Source organism: Triticum aestivum, chromosome 3B, assembly GCF_018294505.1.
Source record: "Triticum aestivum cultivar Chinese Spring chromosome 3B, IWGSC CS RefSeq v2.1, whole genome shotgun sequence".
Classification (NCBI taxonomy): Eukaryota; Viridiplantae; Streptophyta; class Magnoliopsida; order Poales; family Poaceae; genus Triticum; species Triticum aestivum.
This window is the reverse complement of record NC_057801.1, coordinates 678,678,242-678,686,704: the sequence shown is the minus strand read 5'-3', so window position 1 is coordinate 678,686,704 and position 8,463 is coordinate 678,678,242.

Here is an 8,463-nt window from a genome sequence, read left to right as displayed (position 1 = left end):
CACATTGATATCTATTGATGGGCATCTCCATAGCCCGTTGATACGCCTAGTTGACATGAGACTATCTTCTCCCTTTTTGTCCTCACAACCACCACCATATACCACCATAGTGCTATGTCCATGGCTTGCGCTCATGTATTGCATAAGAGTTGAAAAAGTTGAAGCGCGTTAAAAAGTATGAACCAATTGCTTGGCTCGTCATCGGGGCTGTGTATGATGGGAGTATTTTGTGTGACAAAGATGGAGCATAGCCAGACTATATAATTTTGTAGGGATGAGCTTTCTTTGGCTATGTTATTTCGATAAGACATAATTGCTTGGTTGGTATGCTTGAAGTATTATTGTTTTTATGTCAAATGATAGACTATTGCTTTGAATCACTCATGTCTTAATATTCATGCCATGATTAGACATATGATCAAGATTATGCTAGGTAGCATTCCACATCAAAAATTATCTTTTTATCATCGAATTAAGCTTGGGGATGCTGATACGTCTCCATCGTATCTATAATTTTTGATTGTTCCATGCCAATATTCTTCAACTTTCATATACTTTTGGCAACTTTTTATACTATTTTTGGGACTAACATGTTGATCCAGTGCCCAGTGCCAGTTCCTGTCTGTTGCATGTTTTATGTTTCGTAGAAAACCAATATCAAACAGAATCCAAACGGGATAAAAATGGACGGAGAATTATTTTGGAATATTTGGGATTTTCCGGAGGAAGAATCAACGTGAAACAGTGTCCGAGGTGGCCACGAGACAGGGGGCGCGCCCCTACCCCTGGGCGCACTCTGGGCTCTCGTGGGCCACCCGTAAGGCAGTTGACGCTCTACTTTTAGCACAAGAAAGCTAATTTTACGAGAAAAATCTCGGTTAAAGATTCACCCCAATCGGAGTTACGGATCTCTGGATATTTAAGAAACGGTGAAGGGGTTGAATCTTTGAACACAGAAACAGAGAGATAGATCCTCTCGGAGGGGCTCTCGCCCCTCCCACGCCATGGGAGCCAAGGACTAGAGAGGAAACCCTTCTCCCATCTAGGGATAAGGTCAAGGAAGAAGAAGAAGAAGGGGGGCTCTCTCCCCCTTGCTTCCGGTGGCGCCGCAACGCCGCCGGGGGCCATCATCATCACCGCGATCTTCACCAACACCGCCGTCATCTTCACCAACATCTCCATCACCTTCCCCCATCTATATCCAGCAGTCCACTCTCCCGCATCCCGCTGTACCCTCTACTTGAACATGGTGCTTTATGCTTCATATTATTATCCAATGATGTGTTGCCATCCTATGATGTCTGAGTAGATTTTCGTTGTCCTATTGGTGGTTGATGAATTGCTATGATTGATTTAATTTGCTTGTGGTTATGTTGTTGTCCTATTGTGCCCTCCGTGTCGCGCAAGCATGAGGGATTTCCGCTGTAGAGTGTTGCAATACGTTCATGATTCACTTATAGTGGGTTGCGTGAGTGACTGAAACACAAACCCGAGTAAGGGGATTGTTGTGTATGGGATAAAAGGGGACTTGATGCTTTTATGCTATGGTTCGGTTTTACCTTAATGAATATTTAGTAGTTGCGGATGCTTGCTAGAGTTCCAATCATAAGTGCATATGATCCAAGTAGAGAAAGTATGTTAGCTTATGCCTCTCCCACATAAAACTTGCTATCGGTCTAGTAACATAGTCAAAATCTTAGGGACGCTTTCCTAACTCCTACCACCACTTTTCCACACTCGCTTTATTTACTTTTTTGCATCTTTATCTAAACAGCCCCTAGTTTATATTTACGCGTTCTTTATTATCTTGCAAACCTATCCAACAACACCTACAAAGTACTTCTAGTTTCATACTTGTTCTAGGTAAAGTGAACATCAAGCGTGCGTAGAGTTATATCGGTGGTCGATAGAACTTGAGGAAATATTTATTCTACCTTTAGCTCCTTGTTGAGTTCGACACTCTTACTTATCGAAAACTATTGCGATCCCCTACACTTGTGGGTTATCACCGAGGCTCACCTCGTCTTTGGAGGGAGGCATATAGTTGTCATCCTCCAAGTATCCGTCCGTCGCCTGTTCATCTGGGCTAACCTGCCCATATTCCTGTTTGGCCTGCTTGAAGGTAGGCTGATCGGGATTGTATTCCTCTTCGGCACCATCCGGATTGTTTTCATCTCCTATGCCGGTATTGCTGTGGTGGGGCTTAGAGCGGCGCTGATGACGCCCATGCTTTGATTGCTTCCCTAAGGGGTTATCCTTTATTGCCTCATCGCCATTGTTTTCTTTGGGAGTGTCCACCATATACATATATATATATATATATATATATATATATATATATATATATATCATATGAGGAGGTGGTTGTCTAGCGCCCTATGGGCGGTGGTTCCTGTTCTACTCCTGCATCGTCGTCCATACCGTTGATGTCCTCGGAGTCGAAGTCCGGCACATCGGTCAAATCGTCGACCGTGGCAATGAAGTGGGTGGTGGGTGGGTAACGAATTTCTTCGTCGCCTGCTTCCCACTCGAGCCGGACATAGTTCGGCCAAGAGTCTCCTGACAAAGAGAGAGACCTTAATGAATTCAGCACGTCGCCGAAGGGGGAGTGCTAAAAGATATCCGCAATGGTGAACTCCATTACCGGAGCCCAATCAGACTCGATGGGTCCGGGCGCGCGCGGTTCGGAACCCGCATCCGGACACAAGTCTGGGGGTCTGATGACACATATTTCCTTAACGGCAGAATCTATGTTCGGCTCTACCGCCGAAGAGTATGCGGCCTCCATGGCGGGATCCATCCACCCGTCCTCGGACGACGCGACCTGCCCCGGATTTAGGTCCGGAGCTGCTACAAGTGCGATATCCCAAATTCTGTCCGATAGTAGATTTAAGTCATGCTCGTCGTGACTATTCGGCGCTCCTGGCGTAGGCCCAAATCCGTTGAAGATCAAGTCTCTGCGGATATCGGTCGTGTAATTCAAGTTTCTGAACCTGACCTGATGGCCAGGGGCATAGCTGTCGATCTGCTCCAGATGGCCAAGCGAGTTGGCCCGCAGTGCGAAGCCGCCGAACACGAAGATCTGTCCAGGGAGAAAGATCTCACCCTGGACCGCGTCGTTGTTGATGATTGAAGGAGCCATCGAGCCTTATAGCGACGACACAGAGGAACTCTCAATAAAGCACCAATGTTGGTGTCAAAATCGGCGGATCTCGGGTAGGGGGTCCCGAACTATGCGTCTAAGGCTAATGGTAACATGAGACTGGGGACACGATGTTTACCCAGGTTCGGGCCCTCTCGATGGAGGTAATACCCTACTTCCTGCTTGATTGATCTTGATGATATGAGTATTACAAGAGTTGATCTACCACGAGATCGTAGAGGCTAAACTCTAGGAGCTAGCCTATGATTCTAATTATTGTCTTTATCCTACAGACTAAACCTTCCAGTTTATATTGACACCGGAGGGGGCTAGGGTTACACAGAGTCGGTTACAGAGAAGGAGATCTAACATCCGAATCACCTAGCTTGCCTTCCACGCAAAGGAGAGTCCCATCCATACACGGGACGAAGTCTTCAATCTTGTATCTTCATAGTCCAACAGTCCAGCCAAAGTATATAGTCCGGCTGTCCGGATACCCCCTTATCCAGGACTCCCTCAGGCGCGACTCAGACTGCCCGTGTACTTATTAAGGGGTACAAAGTAGTGCCCCTACTTTAGTACACCGACAATTGCCCAAACTTTTTTCTTCTTCTAAATGTATTGCCATTATTTGTTTCTTACTTTATGCTTTACAATGCACAACCCCATGAATCTTAACATTTTTATAAAACTAATTGATTTTGAATGATATGAACTATAAGAACTAAACAAACATCTACATCATGCATATATGACTCAAAGCATTACATGCTATAGTGTGTATTTATTCATAATTTGGTTTCCAAATCTCATGCGTTCAATGCATGTGTACCTTACTAGTTTTGAGTAGAGTAGCAAATTTCACGCGGCCGCGGGTATATCAAAATGCAGGGACCATGCATCATTGCCTTTTGGTCAAAACTACGTCCACAATTTTTTGTACGTATATCTACACTGGTCCCCGAACCCAAAATTCTGCCTCGTTCCCGTAAAACCAAGCGGCCCATGTCGGTGTCAAAACCTGCGGATCTCGGGTAGGGGGTCCCGAACTGTGCGTCTAAGGCTAATGGTTACAGGAGACTGGGGACACGATGTTTACCCAGGTTCGGGCCCTCTCAATGGAGGTAATACCCAACTTCCTGCTTGATTGATCTTGATGATATGAGTATTACAAGAGTTAATCTACCACGAGATCGAAGAGGCTAAACCCTAGAAGCTAGCCTATGATTATGATTGTTCTTGTCCTACGGACTAAACCCTCCGGTTTATATAGACACCGGAGTGGGCTAGGGTTACACAGAGTCGGTTACACAGAAGGAGAACTATCATCCGAATCGCCAAGCTTGCCTTCCATGCAAAGGAGAGTCTCATCCGGACACGGGATGAAGTCTTCAATCTTGTATCTTCATAGTCCAATAGTCCGGACAAAGTATATAGTTCGGCTGTCCGGATACCCCCTTATCCAGGACTCCCTCAGTAGCCCCTGAACCAGGCTTCAATGACGATGAGTCCGGCGTGTAGATTGTCTTCGGCATTGCAAGGCGGGTTCCATCTCCGAATACTTCAAGGTAAATTTCGAACACTTGAGTCATGTCCGGCTCTGCAAGACAAATTTCAGATACCACCATAGAGAGAACAATAATCCACAAATCTAATCTGTTGACAACTCTTCGTAGTGTGACACCACACCACGGCCCGACCACTATTTGAACCATTTTTTAGAACCAACTACCGCACACATTATGAGGCGGTTTCCTTGGCACGTCTTGTCGAAGCAGAGATCATGTCCCCCTTATCGTGGGATCCTCATCAATACGGGTATGGATAACCCCACCATGCCTGTTGGCATAACTCTGTGTTTTTAGGCAAGTCCCAAATGGTTATGCTGGGGACGCTTGATATTCTCCCCTTTATAGAGGGGTCAAGGCCTATCTATTTCTTACCACGCTTGTGCCTTTCCGCCTCTCGAGTTCCAACACCCGAAGCTCAAGCTTAGGTACTTTGGATCTTCAACCATGTCCGGATCCAACCTTCAAGGCCGATGGATGGCCTCCTCTGTCACAGAGGAGGACATTGTGAAGCTCAGGGAGGCCAGATATTTGACCGCTGATGTCAAGCACAGGCTTCCCTCCCCTGAGCAGGTCATCCCTCTCCCGAACCCAACGAGGGTGTCGTATTTGTTTCTCACTTCCTCCAAGGCTTGGGCTTGACTCTTGATCCCTTCGTGAGAGGGCTCATGTTCTATTACGGGCTAGATTTTCATGATCTAGCTCCGGACTCCATCCTTCACATCTCATCGTTTATCGTTGTGTGTGAAGCCTTCCTCCACATCACCCCACACTTCGGCCTATGGCTCAAGACCTTCAATGTGAAGCCGAAGGTGATTGAGGGGCGACAGGCGGAGTGCGGAGGCGCCACAATAAGCAGAAACACCGATGTTCTATGGCTAGAAGGTTCCTTCCCGGAGGTGTCCGATCTGTGGCAACGGAGGTGGTTCTACGTCATAGCTCCTCAAGGAACAACGTGGGCGGCTGCCCCTGCCTTCCGCTTTGGTCCTCTGCCTCAACTGGCATCATGGACCAATGTGGGACTGGACTGGGGGCCTGCTAATGATGTACCAACATTGCAGAGCCGTAGTCGGGAGCTTCTTGAGAGGGATATCGATCTTGTCAGAATCATTCAGGTAATGCTAGTTCGGCGGATCCTGCCGTGCAAACGTCAGCCTCTCTGGATGTGGGAGTTCAATCCGGAAGGTCCGTGAACCATTCAGCACTTCTTTGGCATGACGTTCGAAGGGATGTATAAGTTATTCTTCGGACCACAAGTAAGGTGTCTGGACACCACCGAGGATGCAGGCCTGAGCTGCCACCGCCCAGATACACAAGTAAGTAACCCTGTAACGAACACTTTGCTTATGCTTTATACAACATTATTCTGAAAACTTGTCTGCAGCCAGGATTGGCTCAACAAGGCGGAGAGGATCAGGTGTCCGGCCCCACTTCCCGAAGGCTCGCCTAGTCCTGCAATAGCCAGGATGCTTAGACATGCACTAAGCCAAGTGCCCTCGGGGAAAGGGGAAGAGAAGAATATAGAAGCCGAACTCCACACATTGTGCATCCAAACCGGGGGAATTACTGTCTCCATGAAGGAGGACAATCGGGGAGGTTTTTCCAAGGTTTCTCCTCCCGTGGGAAGAAAAGGGCTGCCTCCGAAGACTTGGAGGTGGAGGTGCCTAAGCAAGGGAAGAAAACTTCACCAGGGGACCCTGCCCTGAAGGGCGTCCTTACTGCACCATGCCCGCAGACGGGCCAACCCTCCGCCGAGCTGTAAGTCAATAAACAAGAAGCTACTGCTTTTTCCTCTTGAGAACAATAACCAGGATCTATTTTTTTGCAGTCCGGCTAGTAGCTCGTCTCAACAGGGTTCGTCTTCGAGGGATCTTCTTTCGGGGATGATGGAGAGTGAAACCTCACCTGCCTCTCCACCCCATGTGGCAGGCGACCCTAAGGTTTCTTCACGGAGGAGTCCAGATCCGCTGAGGCCAAAAGCTAACACTTCGGCCGCACCGAGCCCGGCGCGTTCGACTCCCATGGAGGGCAATGAGAAGGGTCTGGAATAGCCGGTGCCCGGCCGAACATACTGACGGGCCTCCTAGAGCAAGCTTCTCTCTCGGAGGATCACCATACGCTAATGGGTATGGTGTTGGAGAAGATTTCATCTGCCACAGGCGGGTTAAATGAAGCTTTTGGAAGCTTGCTCAAAGGCTTTGAGGTACGTGATAAATACGTAATTTTTGGTTGTACCGCACCCGCTAGGTGTGCTCTATATTGATAGTAGCCCTCGAGACTCTGGTTGCCAGCCCTAGGCGGCAAACAGAGGATCACACTCTCATGTAATAATCGTACTGCATTCATGCGCATGTGGCTAAGTGTTCGGCTATAGACCAGACCTCTGAAGTCGCCGAACTGAGTCGGCAGGTTGATGTGGTGGATGCCGACGTCACGCTTGTGAACAAGCGGCTTGACGAGTCACAGAGTATGTGCTTGTTTTTTCCTTATTTACTTAGGAAATTTTAAAAGGATTGTAATATTAATATGATAAGATGTGGCTGTAGACGGAGCTGCTGCCATTGAGGCCCTGAGGGCGGAACTTGTCCTAGCCAAGGAACAAGCCCGAGCTAGCAATGCGTCTACCCTAAAGGCAGCTAAATACTTGAGTGACGAACATGATGCTCGTCACCGAAGCGAAGAAAAGATAGCCGAGATGGCTGTGGAGCTGAGGGACACCGCTGGCCGGTATAAGCTTCTCGAGAAGGAGAATCAGGCAAAGGCGACTGTTCTGAAGAAGGCCCTGGATGCGACCAAGGAAACGCGCTCAGAGATTAGAGCTGCGCGGGAGGAGCTTCCACAGGCCGGATAAATCGCGGCTGGAAGCCCCTATTTGTTGTGAATGAAGTTTGGAGACCCCAAGTATGCTCCTCTGGATCAGCTTATGAGCGCTGCGGACGCGTATGTGGATTTGGCGAAAAGCGTGGCTTATGCGACCAAGTTCTACAAGGATAAAAAAGATAATGACATAGAGAGCATGTTTTGGTTGCAATTTAATGCTCCGATGCGCCCGCTGCCATTGAGTGAGAGCATGGCTGCCATGGACGAGCTCCACAGGTTGTCCGGTCTTGCCATGAGGTCGGTAGTAGACCATCTATGGCCAAGGGGACTGTCGGTGTCAAAACCGGCGGATCTCGGGTAGGGGGTCCCGAAATGTGCGTCTAAGGCTAATGGTAACAGGAGACAGGGGACACGATGTTTACCCAGGTTCGGGCCCTCTCGATGGAGGTAATACCCTACTTCCTGCTTGATTGATCTTGATGATATGAATATTACAAGAGTTGATCTACCACGAGATCGTAGAGCCTAAACCCTAGAAGCTAGCCTATGATTATGATTGTTCTTGTCCTATGCACTAAACCCTCCGGTTTATATAGACACCGGAGGGGGCTATAGGGTTACACAGAGTCAGTTACAGAGAAGGAGATCTATCATCCGAATCACCAAGCTTGCCTTCCATGAAAAGGAGAGTCCCATCCTGACACGGGACGAAGTCTTCAATCTTGTATCTTCATAGTCCAACAGTCTGGCCAAAGTATATAGTCCGGCTGTCCGGATACCCCCTTATCCAGGACTCCCTTAATAGCCCTTGAACCAGGCTTCAATGACGATGAGTCCGGCGTGCAGATTGTCTTCAGCATTGCAAGGCGGGTTCCATCTCCAATACTCCAAAGTAATCTTCGAACACTTGAGTCGTGTCCGGCTCTGCAAGAC